The sequence below is a fragment of the Thermobia domestica genome, chromosome 14 (genome assembly GCF_964235325.1).
Source record: "Thermobia domestica chromosome 14, izTheDome1.hap1.1, whole genome shotgun sequence".
NCBI classification, from domain to species: Eukaryota; Metazoa; Arthropoda; class Insecta; order Zygentoma; family Lepismatidae; genus Thermobia; species Thermobia domestica.
In genome coordinates this window covers 186,189,613-186,214,740 of record NC_137467.1, presented here as the reverse complement: position 1 = coordinate 186,214,740, position 25,128 = coordinate 186,189,613, and positions in this window count along the sequence as shown.

Sequence of the window (25,128 nt, the reverse complement as noted above, 5' to 3'; positions counted from 1 at the left end):
AGTTTCACTTTTATATCAGTAAGTAGCTGTAACAAAGCATCAATTTTCATATCTATGAATAGGATATTTTACTACATTTTCTAGAAAAGTTTAAACGGGTTTTTACATGGCATTTTGTTTACCTCAATATTATCAATGGAATGATATATGTCTCGTCATTGGAAGACTGTTAGGACTACGCGTATCATTCTTGGAAATATGTGTGTCAGTGTTAAGAGAAATCAAGCAACAAAAGGTACAATCCCATTGTTAACAGTTAATTTTCACTTTAGGAATCACAAAATTATTTTATGCACTAAGCATACAAGTTACAAAACACTAGTTGCTAATGTGTATTTACTAATAGATGAAAAGTGAACACAATTATACTAATTTTCCTTTAATATCAACTAATCTTGGATCATATTTTATCCACATTAAACGTATTAACTACATAAAGAGAAACTTGCTCTGAAAACACTGGTCAACAGTGAAAATGCTTCGGAGACAAAACTAATCAATTATTAACTAATTAATTAAGAACTAATTAATTTTAGGGTGCTGATAACGAATATGAAATTAGTTTTTGAAGATTGGTTCGGGTTTCAAAGAAAAACGTTATCACCCGATGTGTTCTGCTGGGCAAATCAAGGGTTCGTAGCAACAGGAGCTGTCTCCTTATTTCAATAAACTTCCATTGTTTGACGGTTAGTTTCATTGCTACCCTCAGTGACATACGCAGGGGTGGGTCCTGTGGGTCTTGACTAGTGATGGGCAGCGGGAATAATCCCGGTGGGAAGGAATTTAAAAAATAGGAATATTCCCAGGTTTTTTCCCTGGCCTATAAATTCCCGGGAAGGAATTTATTTCCATTTCTTTACTTTATCTTCCAAATTATAAGAACCGTATGACTAATTACTTTATTTTAATATATTATGATTTACTTTTAGGTTTTAAAGAATTTGGAGGTTAAAAAATTTAAAATTATTTGACTGTAGTTTATGTAACTAATAATATCATTTTTTAAGTTCCATTTCCATTTGCACTAAAAAGTAAGGTAATTATTTAGAATTGGGGGGCCAAAACTAGCAAAAAGTAGGATGATTTACGGAAGAAATGAGTTGATAGTGATCACCAAGTAGTTAAGAAAGTATCGAACACATTTTTTTAGGGCAGTAGGGGATTTATACAAAACGGAAAGGTAAGTGGAAGTGATTTATGTGAGGAAAGAAAGTGAATTGTTGGCAATGAAGATAGAAAACAAAGTGCCATGCGGGGCTCTAACCCGCCATCATTCGCTAACGCTCGCTCCGCCACGCTGTCTGAATTTAATGTTGGTAACGTAATTTAACGTATGAAACCATAAAACAACCGCATCGGAATAGAATATCTCAAAAAAGTAGGTGCAAAAGCTGCCCCCCAATGCTAAAGAACAGCCAAAATTAGGAAATTGCAAATGATGAAAAGGAACCATTTTGTAAAGTAATTTAGAATTATGTAGAAATAAAGATGAAGTACTATTAATAAACCCTGATCCACCATTAGTAATAGACGTCGGTCTGTCTCCTTTCTCTGACTCGAATTTCTGAAGAAGTACTCGGACTTCCTTTACATGTGAATTAACGTATGGAATTTCGGGAAATGGGTAGAATGAAAGGTCGTGTATGGCAATGTTACGTGCTAAAATATAAAGATAATTAAGTATCTTGCAAATTTTGTGAACATAAATATGTATGCGCAAATGTTGATAAATTGGTGAGACATGTATCTTCTAGCATTTACCTAATCTAATTGGTTTATAACTTTTATAAATTTAATGTTTTGATAATATCAGTAATAGAGTCAAGTTGAGCAAATCCACTTACATATAAATTTAAACTGTTACTATATAATTTTTTCACACATATTTAATTGATAGAACATATTGTAAATAAATATACATTTATGCGTACTCTCTAAATATAATAAAGTGTTAATAAAGTAACATAGTACCGTTCAGAATATACATTTTAAAGAATCCTCTGTAGACAACAGTAATAATATGCTGTGATGTAAAAATTAATTCAACTTTGAAATCATAATATAGTAATAGAATGCAATTTTCTTTCTGATCGAACATAAATTCCCGGATAAATTTCCATTTTGGGAATCTTCCCGGGAATAATCCCAGGGAATATTTCCGAAAAATATCTTCCCGGGTATTTACCCATCACTAGTCTTGACACCCTGACTTGTTTGTAAATTTAGTCAAATTTCAAGTGAAATTTTACAAATTTTAATATAATTTAGCTTCAAATTGTATTTGGACCCCCAAAAAGCTTAGGGCCCCTCCCGAAATAAATTCCTGCGTAGTCTCTGGCTATCCATATTCCTCGCACTTCATCGCTGACAAAGTAATATCAACCACTTCACGGTTTAGTTTGTATTGAAGAGTTTGACAGAGAAAACATGTTGTGTAACGTTATTTTGTAGTTACAATTTGCTATCTCGGACGTAGTGGTGGTGAGATATTGGGCGGGTAAGTGGGTGCTGCTATTATTATTAGTAGGGGTGGGGTGGAATTCTGCGCCACTTCATCATTTCCAATAACAATCTAGCACACCATCAATAATAATAGCGCACCCCTAATAACAATAGCGCATCCCCCTACCTCCAAATAACTTCTAAACTACTCCTAATAATTTCTACCGCACTCCCTATTTCCCAAATAACTTCTATCACATTCCCAAATAACTTCTATCTTACTCATAATAACTTCTAATGCATTCAATTACTAAATCTAGTTACAAAAAAATTACTAAATCTAGTAACAAAAAATCATTAAATCTAGTTACAAAAACAAAAAAATCACTAAATCTAGTTATAAAATCTGGTTATAACCGATTTCGACTTCAAAAAATCACTAAATCTAGTTACAAAATCTGGTTATAACCGGTTTTGAATTCAAAAATCACTAAATTTGGTTACAAAAAATATTAAATCTAGTTACAAAATTAAAAAAATCACTAAATCTCACAACATTTAACAAGAATGAACAATTGAATTTTAAACCCTGATACATACTCTTTTAAATACCGTTTGAATTATCAAAATCGGATAAAAAATAACGAATTTAGCATTTTGCCGCCTGTATTTATACAACCCAACACAGCACAGAAGGTTTGTCCACACACACACATTTACAATTCAGTTTGCTTGAGAGAGGCAGCAACATATTTTCTTTCTTTTTATAAGCAACTCCCCCAGCATTAACTCCGCCAGCATTAACCCAGATGAAACCTTTGCCGGAGTGTCTGTCTTCGATTTCTTGATTCAAGGTTATTCCTCATGAAAATTTTTGAACGGACAACTTCAACTATGCAAATTAAAAAACTTTCCCTGTTACTTAGCTAGCATGAACGAGAAACTGTTTAAATAAACCCGCCAACGAAACTAATGTTTTACCATGCAGTGTATCCAACCCAATATATTTTTTCGGAACGTTCCAGGATTTTAATTTTTCAAGATATCGCTTTAAAACATATAGGGATGAATTCAACCCATTACTAATAAATAGAGACCGGATGTTTAGGCACTAAAAACCTGGAAAATAGGCAGGCAAATAGGCACTAAAAATTTAAAAAATAGGCAGTAAAATAGGCACTAAAATGTAACTCGAAATAATGAAGATAAATACTCAATACCATTAAAAAATAGATTCAAGTCATAGATAATGTTCAAAGAATATAGAAACATACTTCTTTGTCAATATCTTCTTTTATTGTATATATAAAAACGAAGCTTGTTATGCATTTCATACATACTGGGTGAACCTGAAAGATGTGCACATACTTTGGGAGCTGATTCATGACATCAAAAGAAGACAAAAACTCCTGTTGCATGTTGTCGAATTCTGCGTCGTGTACGAGTGACAGGGGGGGAGCCAACTTGGAATCCAAAATCGAATCCTGACAATTGGAACGATACATAAAGATGTTCACATACTTCGGGAGGTGACTCGTGACATTCAAGAGCACTTTTTATCTTCTTTTCATGTCACGAATCACCTCTCAAAGTATGTGCACATCTTTCGGTTCCGTTCCAATTGTCAGGATTCAATTTTCAATACCAAATTGGCACTCTGTCAGTCGTACAAGACACGGAATTCGACAAAATACAAGAAAACATTTTGTCTTCTTTTGATATTACTAATCACCTCCCGAAGTATGTGCACATCTTTGAAGTTCACCATGTATATATATCGTAACGTACCACGTGCTTGTGTTTGCAAACACTTAATATGTGTGTATTATTTATGTTATATAAATTATATATATTCCCAATGAAGGCTTATTTTGAAGAAAATGCATAGAATAGGCAATATTAGGCACTAAAGCAATTATTTAGGCACTAAAGGTCAAAATAGGCAAAATAGGCTAAATAAAATTGGCTTAAATCGAAAGTATAAACCCCCATATAAACTTTAAAACGTTATTTTTGATCATATCCTTAATAATAAAGAATAGGCATTTTGCCTAACATCCGGTCTCTACTAATAAATATGATAATTGTTAAAAATGAGTTGGCAACACTGATAATCACACCCCCAAATAACGTTATTAATTAATTCCTCGGCTCCTAATTAACCGATTTCAAAAATTCAAACGATAAATGAATACTAATAACATAACCAATTTTCTAAAATGCATAAATGGCTGCATAACCCAAAGGTGACTTTTCCCTTTTTCAATATCTCCACAAAGTTTCAACAAATCGAAAAACTAAAAATACCACCATAATTAGAATAGAATTTTAAGACTTTTTTAAAGAATAACATTTTCCCGAAAACTCAGAAATAAACCCGTAAAAAATTCCCGAAATTTTGAATTGACTACAACATCGTCAAATATTAACCGATTTTCAAAATTCAAACGGTAAATGGTTTCTATTTTTTATATTTTTTTCTAACGCGTTACTGGTTGTCTATGTCTAAGGATAAAATTACAAAAACAACTTTTATGACTTAAAAAATATAAATATGACGTAAAACTAAACTATACATAAAAGTTAATTAAATATGACCTAAAACTAAACTATACATAAAAGTTAATTAAATATGACCTAAAACTAAACTATACATAAAAGTTAATTAAATTTACCTAAAACTAAACTATACATAAAAGTTAATTAAATTTACCTAAAACTAAACTATACATAAAAGTTAATTAAATATGACCTAAAACTAAACTATACATAAAAGTTAATTAAATATGACCTAAAACTAAACTATACATAAAAGTTAATTAAATTTACCTAAAACTAAACTATACATAAAAGTTAATTAAATATGACCTAAGAGTAAACTATACATAAAAGTTAATTAAATATGACCTAAAACTAAACTATACATAAAAGTTAATTAAATATGACTTAAAACTAAACTATACATAAAAGTTAATTAAATATGACTTAAAACTAAACTACACATAAATACATTTTAACTATATCTTATAATGCCCCCAAGCTAATGTACTTATACCACCTTCTAATATATATCTTTTATCATCATTCGAATCTAAAGCAAATTTATTTACAGCTATGGTATACACATCATGCTTACAACTACGAATTAGATTTATATTTTTATATGTTTTCACATCATTGAATAGGGTTTGCTTATAATCATCAAATTGTAACTCTTTTGCTACTACACATTTTGTTATTCCTTTTGCTTTTTTCTCCTCTTTATTTTCAACTTTAAAGGCATACATTTTCGACCTTAACCCAATAAATTCTGTCATTATTTTACCATTGTTTTCATCCTTCATCTTTCCTAATACTTTTTTGTTTACTAATGGTATTCCATATTGATTATCCTTTCCATAATCACTTGTATCAAATAAATCAATCATTTCATTTAAGTCTTTGTAGAAGTCATCTGTCCCAATTTCATATATAAAACTATCAGTATCCGTATAACATAAGTTTATATCAATATCATATTTAGGTTTCATAATGTTGTAATGGAAGTCATACATTAATAGTTTTGATAAATCTAACACACTCATACCAACATATATAGGTTTGTTGAAGGTCAATTTTTCTTTTTTCATATGTATCGCACACAAATCTTCAGTAAATATTGTTCTATAATCAAAGTTTGGTTTCGCTATTAACTTTTCCACCCTCATTGGATCACATTCTAAAGTAATTGATGGCCTCTTTCTAATGTTTTCCATTGTTTTACCAAATACACTATTATTCATTAACCTGTAAAAATCTTTCTCGAAATTATTCTTAGCTTGTGTTCTCATATTTGTATTTAGATCAATATATTCCTTTAACCAGTTTGATTGCTTGAACTCTAATACTCGGTGAATTTTCTTTAATATCATTCCAAGTGACATATATAATTTTAAATTTCTATAGTGAATAACATATCTTTCTTTATTATAAACCGTTGTTAATAATTTTGATTGTTTCGATCCTGGTGGGCACATATTTTCTGGAGCTAATGGTAGATCTGTATGTTTATCATGTAAGTGTTCTGGATATTCTAAATCAACTTCTAATATGTAACCAGTTTCTGAATTATCTGGAATATTCATTATGTTTATGTAAGGTTGAACCCATTCAAAGTCTTTGTAAGGCATGTATTGACTCATTGCCCATCCATATAAATTATTTGCATCTAGATAAGTTAAATACTTTGAAAGTTCATCTTTATTATAACTTTTCATATACTTATTATTTGCTTTTACATACCTCTTACTACATTGTGAAATTCCACCTCTTATACCTTTTTCAATCATTAATATTTTGTCATAGTCAGTTAACATTTCTAGTTCGATTTTAGTCACCTTTAACATTGAATCCCACGATAAACCAGGAGCAGTGAAATACCAAGCAGGATCTAAACCATATGCCTTTAAACACACATCTCTAAAATTTTCAAATACATCGGCTAATATTAATACATCTGTCCTGTTATAAAGTTCTGTATATTCACCTAGATTTTTAATATTGAATGACTTCCAAACATTTTTCGCATGCTCATAATTTTCATCACTGATGTGGGTGTTAGTAAGTTTATTAAAGAACATTTCTTTTGAAGGTAGTTTTGTTTCTTCTAATCTTTCAACTGAGTCAATATAATCATATGGGTACACACCTTTTTTAATTACTAAATCTAATAAATCATTAGTGAAATACTTTGACGTTTCTCTATATTGTTCTTTTGTAAGGTTATTTGATAGTTCTGCTAAACCCCTTGACATAAACCTAAATGAATCTAGAAATCGTAAATTAATTCCATTCTTTTTATCAACCTTCACATATTTCGAGTATGTTATATATTTTTCTTCATTGTTTGCAATTAGTTTTATTTCATTCTTATCATAAGCAAGTTCTTTATCAAATAGGTGAGTATCATAACCACTTAAATTGTGAATAAATACTGGAATAAAATTAGGATTTCGATAGCTTAAGTTACAATAACTGTGAGCTGCACCTCTAAACTTTCCAGTTAAATGATCTCTCTTACTTTTGCTTTATTTATATTTATATTTTTCAAACATTTACCTAATTCATGTTTCCATTCTTCTAATTTTTCAACCATGCTATCATTATTTTTAGCGAATTTTATTTTCTTATTTAACACATTTATTTGTTTTTCAATTGCGGGTGGTAAATCATTCAAGTTTTTCTCACATATATGACAACTATTGGAATTATTATATAACTCTTCCTCATCTTTAGTTAGGTTATTCATTTCAACTGTTTTGTTATATATTTTCTTTATTTCTATTGCTTCTTGCTTTAAATTCTCCACAAACACCTTTGCAGCATCTAAACCAATATAACTAACAGGCCTTTTATACATACCATTTGAATATTTGATGTAATAACAGAAACTCATTGGTAAATGCTTTTGATACTTCACAGTTTTAGAACAATTATGGTCTACTTCCATTTTACATAACAAACATTCAAAATCGGCATATATCTCAAATGGTACCCTCAATGATCTATTATAAATTTGAAATTGTATTTGATTGTTATACGGTTTTGGAAGTTCTATTCTAACAGATTCATGCTCCTTACAATATAGTTCATGTTCTTGTAATTGTATCTCATTTCTAAAATGTCTTGTTAAACACCTATCACAAAAGTGTAATTTTTCCTTATGCTTTGTTACTTGACTTCTTATTAATCTTGATAAATCCTTTATCCAACAAAAGTGATCATTATTTTCATCTTTTACATATAATAAATTGATGTGTTTATCCTGCTTATTTTTTGTGATTTGAAGTGGGTATATATTATATTCATCATCATAGGTATACACGTTAATGGATAAAGTTACTTCTTTTTTCAAACTTTACTATATTTTTTAATTGTACAGGAAATTCAATACCCTTACAATATTTCTCTTGTAATTAATCTACAATTTCTGTATAGTTCGAAGGCCGTTGAGGATGTGATTGGTGATCTATAGGTTTTAAATAACATGCAATAGAATACAAGAAACATTTATTATCTTTATTTTGAACATTAATCACTGCTTTTTATCTTTAATTGGTTTAGGAAGGTCAATATAGGAAGAAGCCCGTAATGGTACATATTTATTTAATCTGATTTCTAAATATTTAATTTGATGTAATGACCATCCTGAACCTCTTCCTTGAAATTCCTCCATCTCTCTACATAGTTTTTGTTTAACATTGGTTATATATTCATCTAAGTCAGTTGATTGTAATATTCTTTCATTCATAGTTTTAAAATTGCGTTCTTGTACTTCTTTATCTTTAATATAATCACAAATGAATACAAGGTTGACTTTTAATGGGTGATGCTTTAATTCTTCCTTGATTTTATTAATAACTACTTTCCCACTTATATTTAAAAACTTCACTGGATCTTTATATCCTCCTATGTTTTCAATTGTGATAGTTTGTAATCGTTTCTGTATTGCTGTTTCCTTTGTTTGTACTTTAATTGGTATTCGTTGTGGTTTGGATTCTTCAAAAACATCTTGTTTAAATGGAAATATGTTTCTAATTTGTGATCTGTTTTGTTCATCTTCATATTTTCTAATACGGTCAATAAGTTCAGCCTTTCTTAATTTAGAATAACCTTTTATCCCCTTCCTTTTACAATGGTTTTTTAGTTCATCAACTTTCATTGTGTATATAACTTTCAATTCATTTGGTTCATTTTGGTATTGTTCGATTTTTTTTATTAATTCACTCTTATTTAAATTACTATAGCCGCGGATTTTCTTGACTTTACATATTTGTTTTAGTTTTGTAATTGACATCTCCTTCATCTCCTCACCAGTAAAATTAACATTATTCATACTCATTTTATATGGAAAAACACTGTATCATAATTTTATATTCACTAAATTTTTTAATTCATTTTCATAATATTTTTATACCAACATTAGCATACTTATTTTTCTAATACAGCTGTTAATGTTGACATAAAAAAATGATACAGTGTTTTTCCATATAATAACACACCTTATATGAAAAAACACTGTATCCTTTTTTTATATTCACCAGATTTTTTAATTCATTTTCATAATATTTTTCATGTTTAAACAAATTAAATTACATTACAACATTTATAATATTATATTTTTTTATTTATTTAATTATTATGCAAATTATTAAACCCTAACCATTTAATAAACTCTAATTATTTAATTATTATGCAAATTATTTATTTAATTATTATGCAAATTATTTATTTAATTATTGTGCAAATTATTTATTTAATTATTATGCAAATTATTAAACCCTAACCATTTAATAAACACTTTATTACCTTTTATGAAAATATTTATAAAAGTTAAACACATTAAATTACACTACAACATTTATAATATTATATTATGCAAATTATTAAACCCTAACCATTTAATAAACTCTAATTATTTAATTATTATGTAAATTATTTATTTAATTATTGGGCAAATTATTTATTTAATTATTATGCAAATTATTAAACCCTAACTATTTAATAAACTCTAATTATTTAAGTATGATGTAAATTATTAAACCCTAACCATTTAATAAACCCTAATTATTTAATTATTATGTAAATTATTAAACCCTAACCATTTAATAAACCCTAATTATTTAATTATTATGTAAATTATTAAACCCTAACCATGTAATAAACTCTAATTATTTAATTATTATGTAAATTATTAAACCCTAACCATTTAATAAACCCTAATTATTTAACAAACACTTTATTACCTTGTATGAAAATATTCATAAAAGTTAAACACATTAAATTTACACTACAACATTTTCTTTATCTATCCAACTATTATGTGAATTATCGAACCCTAACCATTTAACAAACACTTTATTACCTTTCTTTCTCAATATTTTTTCAACCAAATACTCATCCTTATATTTAGTTTTCAATAATTCTGGTTCATAAAATCTTCCTCCAACTTCTTCATTGTTTAAATCTTTAATTTTATATGTTGGTGGATTAGATGGTATAACCTCATTAATAACAAACACTTCTGCTGACCAATTTGGTGTATAACCTTTTTCAAACAAACCTTTAATTTACTTATACGAACATAAGCACCAATCTTATACTTTAATTTAACAGACTTATATTCTTTCTTATACACTTTTTTCAATATCGCATGCTCATTTTTCTTATTCACTTCTACAGGTTTCACACCAATTGTTCTATGTACTTTGTTATTATATTCATCAACCAAACCTTGCAATATTTTTAACCACTTATAATTACCTTGAACAGTAAATTTTTTCCACATATTTTGTTTAAGTGTTTTGTTAAATCTTTCAACAACAGAAGCTTTTTTACCACTATATGTTGAGTAATGATTGATATTGTTTTTTCCCATTAAATCTTCAAATTCATTATTGTAAAACTCTTTACCTTGATCAGTTTGTAAATTATTAGGTTTTCTTACTTTTAACACTGATTCAAATGCTTCTGTAACATTCTTACCACTCTTATCTTTAACAGGAACAGCAAATGCATATTTTGAAAACACATCTATAATCGTTAGCAAATACTTATAACCTTTATTTAATTTTAAAACACCTTTTAACACACCACTATCCATTTCCACAAGATCTGCTTGCCATAAATCATCTATACCTTTAACAATAACACTTAACCTAGGATAATTTTTTCTAGATGGTTTATGAATTTCTTCTATAATGTCTTCTCTAATACCTTCACCTTCATATAGTCAATCGGGGTTTTTAATGAATTGGGATTTATTAGTACCACATACAACACATATACCTTTCTTAATATATCTTCCATTCTTTGTTTGTTCTATTCTAATGTTATCTATTTTTGTATCTGTCGATTTCTTGCACTTAACACAATACATCATACTATTTATTATATGGAAAATTATTTACCTCAATCTATAATTCAACTAACAACATCATTCTAAAGATCGGCCTAATTCAAACTATAATTCAACTAACAACATCATTCTAAAGATCGGCCTAATTCAAACTATAATTCAAGCATATGTTTGTTTGATGCTGTTGTCGATATTTGATGATTAATACTATAATTAACGGGTGTTGATATTTGATGATTAATACTATAATTAACGGGTATCGGTATTTGATGATTAATACTATAATTAATGCTGTTGTTGATTAATACTATAATTAATGCTATTGATGATTAATACTATAATTAATGCTGTTGTTGGTATTTGTAGATTAATACTATAATTGATCATGAACTTCAATCTATAATTCAATCTATAATCAATCTATATAATAATTTCTACAATTCAAACACTGTTTATCTATATAATTTAATCAATATAATATTCTATAACTTAATCTATAATTCAAACAAATAATTCAATCTATATAACAATTTATAATTTATCTGTATAATTCAATCTAGAATGTTGTTATATAGATTAAATTAGAATGTTATTATATAGATTGAATTAAAATGCTATTATATAGATTGAATTAAAATGTTGTTATATAGATTAAATTAGAAATGTTATTATATAGATTGAATTAAAATGTTATTATATAGATTGAATTAAAATGTTATTATATAGATTGAATTAAAATGTTATTATATAGATTGAATTAAAATGTTATTATATAGATTGAATTAAAATGTTATTATATAGATTGAATTAAAATGTTATTATATAGATTGAATTAGAATGTTATTATATAGATTGAATTAGAATGTTATTATATAGATTGAATTAGAATGTTGTTATATAGATTGAATATAGCAAATGGTTTTATGAAAGTTCTCTTTCTATATACATAATAACTTGCAATGGTTGCCCTTCTTCCATAGCTGAATTCTTATTTGCTTGAAACATAATTATATCACCCTTTTTAATGTTTACAGGTAAATTTTCAATCAAAGTATCACCTAAATATATCTCTAGAAAGTATTTATCCAAACTTAATTCCATGTGCATTATTTTCCCATTATATAGAAATTTGTAACCATTAGAGAGATTAAATATTCTAAAGATTGGTTCCTTAACATTTTTAACTCTCAATCGACATATTAGGGGTATAGTTTCTTTCTGCATAATCAATTTAGTAGTATCCATCCTAATCTTTTGAAAATCCTCTTTCTTTATATATGTGTCTTGTAATGTTTTTAATACATCTTCAAATTTGTTTCTGTCACCTTCCAATTGACTATTAACATTACTATTTATTAAATCTAGCTGTTGTAAAGTTACTACATCATGTTGGTCAAAATATTAGACTTATTAATAATTTCTTCCCACATTTGTTTTCTCAAATTCAAATTAGTAAGCATGGACAGATATTGGATATTATTGATTATCCTGGTTTAACTTCAACAGCTGTAAACACATGTACGATTTCAAAACCAGAGGCAAATCACTATGATGAATGTGGATGGGAAGGAATTACGTGGGCAAGAACAGATGAAGAAATAGTGTTTTTGCTAAGACTTTTGCCAGGATTTTGTTCAGATTTTAAAGATATTATGTGGAAGGGAGGATTGAAATATACATTTAAAAGAAGTGGTTCTGATGATAATGCATTTGCTATTTGGAAAACAAAAAAGCAGGATGGAACATATGAGAATGATCAACCACATCCAGGTAAAATTAAGATTACAAATATGGAGTTAAGAATGCCTATTGTTAATTATGAACCTAACTATGCCACCTTGTTAAGATCTAGTATGATAAAAGAAGGTAAAATTCCTATTTCATTGAACACGTATCAATGTTTACAGAAATCAGTTAGTGGTAAATATTTAGAATTCGATTTAACCACACAATTTAACTCAAGTGAATTTGATATGCCTAATTTTGTGATTGCCTTTTTCCAAACTGATAGAAATGATAATCAAGAAAGAGATTGAAGCTATTTTGATCATTGTAAAGTTCAGAATATCCATTTTCGTAATTCTAGAAATGAATCTTTCCCATTAGAATCTTTAAACTTAGATTTTGCAAAACATAAGTATTTGAAAGTTTATGAAATGTATACGGTATATAAGCGAGCTACATTTGGAAATACTGAGATGTTTTATTATCCTAAGGAATTTTTAGAAAATAGGCCGATGTTCGTAATTAATACTAGCAAACATAAATCAGTAACTGTAAGTGATAGAACTAATTTGAAACTGACTGTTAATTTTGAAAGTGATGTACCAGATAAAACAATTTGCTATGTTGTTATGATTCGTAAGAAAAATTTAGAGTATGATGTTGAGAAAGAAAAAATAATTGAGAAGATATAAATCAATTATAAGTTTATTAGATTTGTTTAGTTTGTAAGTGTTTTTATGATAATATCATAAAAACTTATTTAATAAAATGACTATTCCAGATAACATTCCACGTGAGAATTTAATTGTGTTAATTGAAGATACTATATTAAATCTTGAGAAGTTATTAATGAAAAACAAAAGAAAGTTCAAGAGAATAAAATGTGTTTGTATTACTCTTATTACGTTATCAATTCTATTATCAGCTTCTACAGGGTTCATCAATGTATTTATTCCTGTTACAGTGTATTCAATTATTACAACTGCATTTGCTTCGGCTTCTGCTGTTATAACTGGTTTATCTACACGGTTTAATATAGCTTCAAAGAAAGAGTATTATAAAAATATGGTGAATCGAATTGGGTTGTTTAAAGATGAGCTTAATGTAATTAAGCTCATGAATGGTGAATTAACAGATGAAAATGTAAGAGATATTGTTAACAGAATCAATGACATACTTAATGAAATTCGAGATTATTAAAAAAATTCTATATGATAAATATGGCAAAACACATTAATTTTTTAAACAAACTTGGAAGTCTTGAACAAAAACAAGTAATTGGATTAAGAGAATTAGAATTAGATACAGAATATATGATTGTGAAAATGGAAAAAATAAAAACTAAATATGGTAAGAGTATTTTAGTTGAATGTGATGACTTTAAGGTATTTCTTCCACCTAGATTTACAAAACACTTAACAGATAAAATGATTGATGAGATTGTTAAAGATGGAATAAAAATCAAATACACTGGTTTAAAAGATAATTATCCAACTGTTGAGTTCTGTATGTGAATCCAAAAATAATAAAAATGATCAAAAATATGTTGTTAGAAGTAAAAAAAATGGAGTGAATAGAATGGATCCTCAAAAGAAATTTATACTTACTAATAATTTCAATGTAATTGTGAAAAATGTGCAAACCGAAGTTCAAGTAGTTTTTGATATTAACGGCTGTCTATTCAGTTTGAATTATGATCAGTGGACAGAGTTTAAGAAGTCATTGTTTCCTATTGAGAATGAAGTTAGCAGAAGATTTCACTATCAATATCCTAATTTGTAACTATCAATATACTAATTTGTAACTATTATGTAATTATGTAGAATTTAGTTAACTTTTATGGTAAAATCATAAAAGTGTTTTGTAATTTTATTTTACTAAATTTAGTGATTTTTATAACTAGATTTAGTGATTTTTTTGTTTTTGTAACTTGATGTAATGATTTTTTGTAACTAGATTTAGTATTTTTTTTGTAACTAGATTTAGTAATTGAATGCATTAGAAGTTATTATGAGTAAGATAGAAGTTATTTGGGAATGTGATAGAAGTTATTTGGGAAATAGGAAGTGCGGTAGAAATTATTAGGAGTAGTTTAGAAGTTATTTGGAGGTAGGGGGATGCGCTATTGTTATTAGGGGTGCGCTATTATTATTGATGGTGTGCTAGATTGTTATTGGAAGTGATGAAGTGGCGCAGAATCCCCCCACCCCACCCCTATTATTATTATTATTATTATTATTATTATTATTATTATTATTATTATTATTATTATTATTATTAATCTTTCTATGACTAAACTAAGCAGAAACATGTCGCGTAAATGTGTTTGCAGTAAAGAGCAAATTGTTGTTTTTAACAAAGTGAAGCGAAAAGTTGTATTTCGCTCCTATCATAAAGAAAGCCTATCACTTGTACTTTGGCTGTAAAGTGGGAGATGTAGACAAGAACTGAGCACCACATATATGTTGTATTACTTGTTCTACAAATTTACGGGACTGGCCACACGGAAAAAGGCCATGCGTGCCACTTGCAGTTCCAATGATATGGAGAGAACCAACAGATCATACTTCAAACTGCTATTTTTGCATAGTTCTTCCAATTAAAGGTATATCCAAAAAAGAAAAAAGTGGACTGCTACTTATTCAATTCAACTATTCCTTGAAATGTTCGTCACTGTGCCACACTCTGGAGAACTAAAGGTTCCGCAACTTCTCGTACCTTACTCCAGTGTTTTACCCGATGAAGAGCAAAAGGTGAACAATGTAGACCCACATTGCCAAATTCTGCTGCAGATTCATCGTCTTCCAACGATCCTAACCTCACAAAACCAAAATATCATTATCTATTCACCATATGATACTCAACCTGAATTAAATTACCTGGGATTTTCAGAAAGTGGCGCAGAAATGCTGGCATTCAAACTCAGGAAGTGGGGAGCTTATTCTGAAGATCCAAAAGTGGTCGTGCTTTGAAGAAACGTGTTTTCAGTGGAAAATGACATATTACGTTGTAACTATGTAGGCCTAACCGTTCTTATGAGTAAACTTAACATAGACGATAATCTCCATGAATGGCGGCTATTCATAGACGCATCAAAACATTCTTCAAATATATTCTGCGTAAACTTCCACAAATTACTGAAACTAAAATCAGGTATGAATCCTTATTGGAACTCAAATTCGCTAACTCCTCAATGATCCTGAATTTGATGCAGTGTTAGAAAATGAAGAGAGGATTGCATGAGATTCTTTCCGAAAAGTGGTGACGAATGTTTTGGAAAACGAGCGGACTCAGAACTATAAGAAAGTAGAGTTGCACCTAATACCTTCTACCAAGCAATAGAATGTAATGTATCACTAAAAATACATATGTTGCACTCCCACATAGATTTCTTCCCAGAAAATTGCGGAACAGTCATTGATGAACATGGGAAACATTTCTACCAAGTTATATCTATGATGCAGAAACGATATCAGGGCTACTGGAGCAACTCTGCTCTTGCCGATTGTTGATGGACAGAAAATTCCCAATTTTACCCTAATTTCCCCTTTTCTCATACAGCACACACACACACACACACACACACACACACACATATATATATATATATATATATATATATATATATATATATATATATATATATATATATATATATATATATATATCATGATACCATTTGAAAGCCTGTTTTATTCCGAAGAGAATGACGTATAATTCATGATACTCAAATAAATAATAGGGCCGCGGTGGCTCAGTGGTAGAGCGTTCACCTCTGGTGCTTAAGGTTCCGGGTTCGTTCCCAGACCCCGCCAAGTGAAATTTGTGGTGGACAAACACCGTGTGCGAGGGTTTCATCGGGTTTCTCCCGTTTCCTCTCACTTTCTTCATTCTACCATTCATTCATTACTCATCATCACCGTCTCCTTTAGAATTACCGGCATAACCGTTAGACGTAAAACTCAGATTTCATTTCATTTCAAATAAATAATACTGTTCGGATTCATTTGATTTCATAGTTATCTCACTTTCTTCCTATATGAAATTTGGTATTGTCCAGCAGAACTGAGAAATATTTTTTTTTCCGTCACAACTATTGTACGTATTACATTGAAGCTTGGCACATATATTACTTATAAACTACAGTAGTTTTAAAGGTATATTATATTTGGTTGCCTGGGGCCGTACCAGGAGGTCCTACATTTGAACAAAGGGACTTTTGGACGGAAAATTCCCAATTTTACCTGGAATTTCCTTCTTCTTATACATCATGTACACATGCGCATAATACCATTTGCAAGCTTGGTTTATTCTGAAGTGAATGGCATATGAACCAAGATAATCTAATGAACAGAATTGAAGCAATAGTTACTTAAGTGAAAGACCAAATAGGCTTGTTGGCTATCCAATAATTACAACAAACATTAGTCTTTTCGGGTTCGATTCCCAGTGAGAGGGCATTAAAATTCAAACGTGTTATGTCACGTCTCATATAACCTACGTACAGCAATGTGATACTAAACTCCAACAACCAACATCAGTAAACATTCATTATGAAACATAATTGCGAATTTATAAAAGTAACACACATTAAAATTAAAATACCCTTATCCGCTCTTTCATAAATTCTCCTTCTTGTTGTTTGTAATACTGTGAGACGATGATTTAAGAATACATCTAAAATAAAATGATAGTTCGGTGACTTATCAATTGGCAGATTTGTTCATTGGCAGATTTATTAATTGGCGGATTTGTCAATTGGCAGATTTATCCATTTTTAGAATTGGCGCATTTGGTCATTTTCGCGTTTGGCGCATTTGGTAATTGGCAGATTTGATAATTGGCGGATCTGTCAATTGCCAGATTTGTCTGTTCTCACGATTGGCGCATTTCGTCATTTTCGCGTTTGGCGCATTTGGTAATTGGCAGATTTGTCCTTTGGCGGATTTGTCCATTGGCAGATTTGTCCATTTTCATGATTGGCGCATTTGGTCATTGGCAGATTTGTCCTAGACCCGCCCAGATTGCATGCTAAAAAATAACATCATGTCCCACTAACCAAAATAGCCCACCAAACTACAGACAATTAACAAGTTAGATTAAATCACACCCAGCTTTTAAAGTTGAAATATTACAGCCAGTAAAATATGATTTTACATGGTTTTTCCCACCCCTTCTTTGTGTGGTTTACCATGTAAATAACTTGAGCACGTGCATGACCGATAAAGGGGGTTTCCCTGGACTCCATGTGTTTCCGGGGTTTCTCCTCCTACTACCCAAGCCAATGGTGAGGCGAAAAATTCTTCACGCGCTTTCCTATCTTCTTTTTCACCCTTCTTTCTTTCTCTAATACACACTGTCCGGTAAATGTCTTAGGATAAAAACCGCGGCACGACACAACATTCGACATGCTGCTTTAGATCTCTAACTGCATGTAGGAGGTGCACTTAGATATAGGTTGGTGCATCACTCAAGGGGGCGAGCTGTCTTGCTAAAGGGCCCTCGTTGTATTGTGCCGAAGTTATTCTACACCGACAAGAAAATACGTAACTTTTAAGCTGCTACTCTTGCTTTTAGAAAAAATCATAGAATCAGATTGCTTTTGTCAGAAAGGAAAACGTTAGCGCATTAAGAAATCTAATATCAAATTCTTAGCCTAAACTATCAGTCACTTATCTGCAGAGTTGCACTAGCTAGCAGCTAGCACACAGATTATAAATATTTTGCTTTAAGCAAGGGCATAATTTACCCCTTACTGCCTCTAAAAATAAATCAATAACAGCGAAAAATGCAAATGGCGTTTTCACAGTTACGTAGGCAGACCCTCCACTGAAAATTAATACCAGAAGCCCAAAGAGAGTATCAGGAGAAGGAAAGTCTTAATACACAATTTTCAAAAAATGACCATTATTACAACAAAATAACAAACTATCTAAATTAAGTGATTAACTCGTTAAAGTTCACTTGAAACAAAGCCACCTTTGTTTAGGTCACCTCATTCAACTTTTGGTATTTAGTTTATCGAAAGTTGTGCTGCCATCTATGAATAGTCCTTGCAGGTATGAAGTTAAACTAACTCTTATAAGGCAGTTAAAATGATATTAACGTTTGTATTACTGTTAAAGAGATGGACACCACTATTAAGAATGTGTGGATCACCATTGGAAGTAATTTTATGTGTATTTCTATTGCAAGTTGCGAGTAGGCAAGAAACAATAGCTTTAATCTACCAGTTCACAGTGTAGGCCCTATTTGGTACATCCCCATTACAAAACAGATATCATAATCAACGTATCTCTTTCAGCGGACTCTGAAGATGTAGACCTAACCAGTGGACGGAATGAACCAACCTTACTAATTTAGAAGTGACGACGCCAGGTTTAATGGTGAACAAGAGACGCCCATTCATCTTGGCATGAGCGGTTATTTTTGCGATATTTGACTTGCATTGCAATCAGGGTTGAATTCAGGGGGTAGCCCGGGCGAATGTCCCCCCGAAGAAAATTCATTCTCCCCCCGGAGAAATAAATAATCAGCCACAAAATGTAGAAATTACTTCACCCAATTATTAGTTTTTTCTTCGTGCAGTTGCAGACGAAATCCGATCTGTGAATATACATATAAATGACGCAGCCCCGTTCTATATAAATATTAAACATGTAACATCTAAGATAGAATACCAAATAGTCAATAAAATCTGTATTTCATAACGCTATGACCGAGTTTGGCAGAACATGAAATTGTCAACTGTTGAAGAAAGGTTTATATTTTAGTAGGTACTATACTCTCGCCCTATATTATATATTAGTAGGTAGCACTAGCACAGATTGAGATAGGAAAGGAAAGATAGAGAAGATCTTTGAATCATTCCATATGATCCCTGATGTCAGCAGACTTCAATTCTTGAAAATGTACAGTTATTGCATTATTTGAAATAGTACACCTAAATCCTATTTCTCGCATCGGAAGTAACAAACGTAAATGTGATTTACGTTTGTTAAAGTAAACAAACCTGTCTTTAATTAAAAATAAGTCAGTTAAAGGGTGAGATTCAGAGAGCGTCATTTAGAGGGATCAGGGAGGAACACATTTGCTCATATATAAAATGAAAGGAAAAAAGTAATGAAAAGTGCTCAAAAACAAAGAAAAGCAGGGTTTACTTTTTAAAATTTTCTCACCTTTCGCGGCTGGTCTGTCGACCTCACTCATATATACGGGGTTCCGTTGTATACTCTCGCGCCAAGCGCTGATTTTCCACGACACGGCAATAATCCTACTAAAGATTTCGTAAACTAAACTATTGATGTGTATGCAGTGAAGAAACCAAGACTAATATGATTGATTTAGAATCAGAAGTGTGAGAAAGAATTATAACTTTTTGTTAAGATATTCCTACGTATGTTTGTTTTAGGACAAAAAAATATTTGAGTTAATTTAAAACTTTTTAAAAACTTATACATTAGTAACATTTTTTTTAGCTAGCCAGAGGCTAGCATCCTCTTAGAGGGCTACACCCTCTTCTAGGTGGGGGGTTTATGGGATAGGGCTTAAGGATTAGCAGGTGGATGGGCGAAGTGATTTTTGTATATTTATTATTTATTTATTTATTTATTTATTATCACAAACCTGGACATTATGATCTTTGCGATCATAATCATGAAATTGTGGTAAGGTAAACAATTATATATTAAGTAAATGATGAGTTGTTGCGTTAAGAATAAAAGAAACCTAAATAAAGAGATGAAAATATGAAGAAAGTAACCAGAAAAAAAAGAAATATAAATATATCGAAAGTAACATGGAGAAATATAGATATCTGCGTACACATAAAACAAACTTCGAAATAAATATAAAATATTGATGGTATAGAGATTAGTATATGTTCAGCTATGGTTAAGAATATAATGAAGGTGAGTGATGGAGTGAGGTGCGATACACAGGACAACACAGGAGATGTTAGCAAGACAGATGAAGTTATCTTCTGCCTAGGGGCTGTTCTAGGCTGATGAGGACATAAGGAGCCCTGTTAGACACAGAAGGACTTACTGTGCTGAAAATGATGGAAATAAGTGAGGTAGATGGGCATGAATTTGATAGTCGTCGAGTAACAGTAAATCTGGGTGTGCAGGTGGCAGTGTATAGCAATAGAGAGTGAATAGCAGACTGAGTGGGGAGTAGGCATAGCGAGGACGAACAGGATGAAGAGCATGATAGTGCATTGTATCGAGGAGTAATGGCTGGTGAGAATTATATCGGACTGTGATGAACTTCTGACGAAGGGATTCGAGATGAAACGTGATGTCGGGGAATGTGATGAGATTATATAAGTCGCGGGTTGGACTGGGTAACTGGATACGGTATGCGATGCGGAATGCGTGACGCTCAAGGACACGTAACTTTTCGTAGTATGTAGGAAGAGCGGAAACCCAGGCGGTAAAACCGTAGGTAAGGACTGGGAGCATGAAGGCTGTGTATGTGTTAAGAACAGTTTTAGCTTGTAGTTCCCAGGTAGTGCCAGTTAGGCGCTTTAGGAGGTTCAGGCGCTGATAAGCTTTGGCAGCTACTTTCTTCAGGTGAGGTTTCCATGTGAGGTGTGAATCATAAAGAATGCCCAAATAGGTAACGGTTCGAGTTGGAACAATTGGAGTGTCATTAACTGTGTGGAAGAGCAGTGACGGGTTGCGGTGAACTCTAGAGCGTTTTCGGGGTGGTATGAAAGTAATGGCCTGTATTTTTGCGGCATTTATTGTAAGACTACACTTCCGACACCATCTAGTGAACCGATTAATGGCTTCCTGGAGAGCGTGATTGATCTGGTGGATAGTATTTCCTAAGGCCAAAAAAGCAGTGTCATCTGCATATTGAAATAAATATACATCAGGAGGAAGTACGGAGAAATCGGCCACAAAGATGATATATAACAACGGTGAAAAAGCAGAACCTTGGGGTACTCCTGACAGAAGGAAGATAGGATGAGAAAGTTGATTATTGATGCTGACGTAGGAGAGACGACATACAAGAAAGTGATAGATGAAGCGAATATTAGTAATGGGAAACTTGAAATGTAGAAGCTTATGAAGAAGTGCCAGATGCCAGACTTTATCAAAGGCTTTTTCAAGGTCGAACAGAAGTAGGCAGGATGGTTTAACGGATTTATAATGATTTGTGATGAGACTGGTGAGGTGAAGGAGTTGATCATTGATAGAGTAAGATGGGCGAAAACCTGCTTGGTGAATAGGAAGGATATTTTTTGATTCTAGGTACGGGTGCAATCTTTTAACGATGATGCGTTCTAGAATTTTGCTAAAAGTAGATGTCAGGAGAGTAGGTCTATAGGAAGACGTAGCAGTGGGTGGCTTGTTTGGCTTCAAGAACATGAGTGTTTTAGAGGTTTTCCAATCCATTGGAAAGAATCCGGTACGGAGAATGAAAGTATAAATGAGGGCAAGAAGTGTCAGGAGTATAGGAGGACTTTCCATAATGTGTCGGTAGGTTATATTGTCAAAACCTGGGGCAGAGTTTCGTTTGCGATTAACAACAGTAATGATTTCAGCTGTGGAAATGGGTGTTGTAAGTGGATGATTTGGAAGCGTATGTGATATATTTGGCTGTAAGTGAGGAGAGTTCAGAGGTAGGTGGGAAACAGGATGCTGATCGATAATGTCGGAAAGCGGTGTGGGTGTGAAAATTTCCTACAAGTAGTCTGAAAAGGCGTTGGCTTTTTCCTGATCACTCGGAAGTGGTGTGTCATTATGGAGTAGAGGATAGTGAGGTTTAGTGTATTTACCGCAAAGAGCGTTAAAGCGTTTCCAGAATTTGGAAGGGTGACTAGTGTCATTGAGGTTGTTACAAGTTTTAACCCAGTTTCTCAGTTTATATGCCTTGAGATAATTTCGAACAGTGCGTTGCAGTTGATGATGGTGATGAAGGGTTTCTGGGTTACGAGTACGAACATATTCGCGATAGTGCTGCCGAGATCGGCGAATCATAGTTAAGTATTGAGATGGTGGTTGTGGTTTGTATGGAATAGAAGCTGAACAGGGAATATAGAGTTCTGATGCATGAGAAATGGTAGAATTGATTGTAGTAATGCTCTCGTACAGCTGCTCTTCCGTAGCTGGTGGCTTTTGATTAGCAAGAGATTGGGAAATATGATCACGATATTTGTTCCAGTCGGCTTTATCGTAACGAAGTGTTAAGAGAGGAAGTGGTGTGTTGACAATTTGAGGGGCGTGCGTGTTTTGATAAGTAAGTTTGAGAGGTGCGTGATCGCTGCCAATTAGATCGAGGACTTCGACTGTGCAGTGGGAAGTTATAGAGTTAAAAGAAATGACCAAGTCAGGCGTTGCCTGAAAGACAGGACGTGACGGCTTTTGTAGATCATGAAAATTTCCTGTTGAATACGAAGTAACAAACTGTAAGGACGTAGTACGTTCATTATCTGTGCGACTATGGAAATTAATGTCTGCCATGATGAGATAATGTTTATAAGTTTTTGAGATGTGTTGAAAAAAAGCAAGTGGGATCGTATATAAACTGTGATGAGAGTGATTACGATATTTGGGAAATATAAAGTTGTGATAACATGTTCTGGAAGGTTGGGAAGCGGACAGGTATGGCACCGAAAGGGCAAAGTATGGTAGAAGCCAATGGCTGCTCCGCCGTTAGCTCGTTGAGCAAGAATCTGGCTATCACAGCGAAGGATGTTGTAACGGGGAAAGCGGATGGTATCAGTAAGTTTTAAGAAAGTTTCGTTGAGAAGGAAGGCATTCACATTTTCTTTCAACAGGAGAGTGTCAAAGAGCAGTTTGTGTTTGGATAATGATCGAATGTTTAGGAACAGAAATACAATACCCATGATAAGAGGTAGTATGTGGAAGTAGTTATTGGTTGGGCGAAAGATTTGTAGTATCAAAATAGACATCGGTGTTTGAATAGGTCGCATTGAAGGAGGCGTGGAAGATGATGCGGGCAGCATGAGTAATTTGTTGTAAGATATGTGGACGGATAAATGGATGTATGTTTTGTAATGCTAGAGTTGTAAAAGCTAGAAGTTTATCAATAGTGACGGGGGTTGATTCTACGGGAAAGTCGGTATTGGTGGATGAATCATGTGTTCGCAGTGGAGCTACTAGTTCTGGATGGGATGTTTCTGGCGCAGGTTTACCCTTGCATTTGTAGCTGTAAGTGGGATGTTGTTCGTTGCAAGTAGCGCACCGAGGTGGATGAGTTAGATTCGTACATGACGAGTAGGGTGTGTGCCAGTACAGTAGCCACATTCGACAGTATTACGGCAATTGGCAGTAGTGTGTTGGTTATATGCTTGGCACTTCTCACAACGAATTGGTAACGGTGGTGAGGACCGAGAGGGCTCCATACGATGTCGTTGCTTATATATGTAAGCACCATTAGCAAGTAAGATATCTATGGTCTCTTGAGAGGCACTGAGGATCCGCACCATATATGTGGGTCCTTGATCATTGCGAATGCGAAGGGCTTTTGTGATGGTAAGACCCTTTGCTCTTAACTCTTCTGAAATTTCGTCGTCGGTGTACGACGGATCGACACCCCTTATAACCACAGAAAGGAGAGGAGTTTCTTAGGGGGTGGAGGTTGTTTGCGCCGAGATGAACTAAGAGTTTCTATGGTGGCGTTCTTACCGAAGATTTCAAAGGAGGCTTTATTACGGATAGTGATGGCAAATTGTGGATCGTGCGACTGCAGTATAATTCCGTTACGGGTTTTAACGACTCTAATGAGATTGATGCTTGGGAGATATTTGCGTAACTGCAGAACTACAAACTTGACATTTTCGAATTTTGGGTCACACTTTTGGAGTAAGAATGAATGAAGTTGATGATCGGCTGTTGATGGAGTGCTCAGAGATGATTCTGAAGATATATTCGCAGTTCCCAGGTCCATGGCGTTGGCTGTTGACGGTGATTGTTCAGTCACATGTAGTCTCTTAGCGGGCGGTGAATTTCTGACACGGTCAGCGTAGTTCTCCGGGCTAATGGGCGATCGTGATCGGCTGGAGGCGTTCGAGACGGTGGAGGCACTGGAGC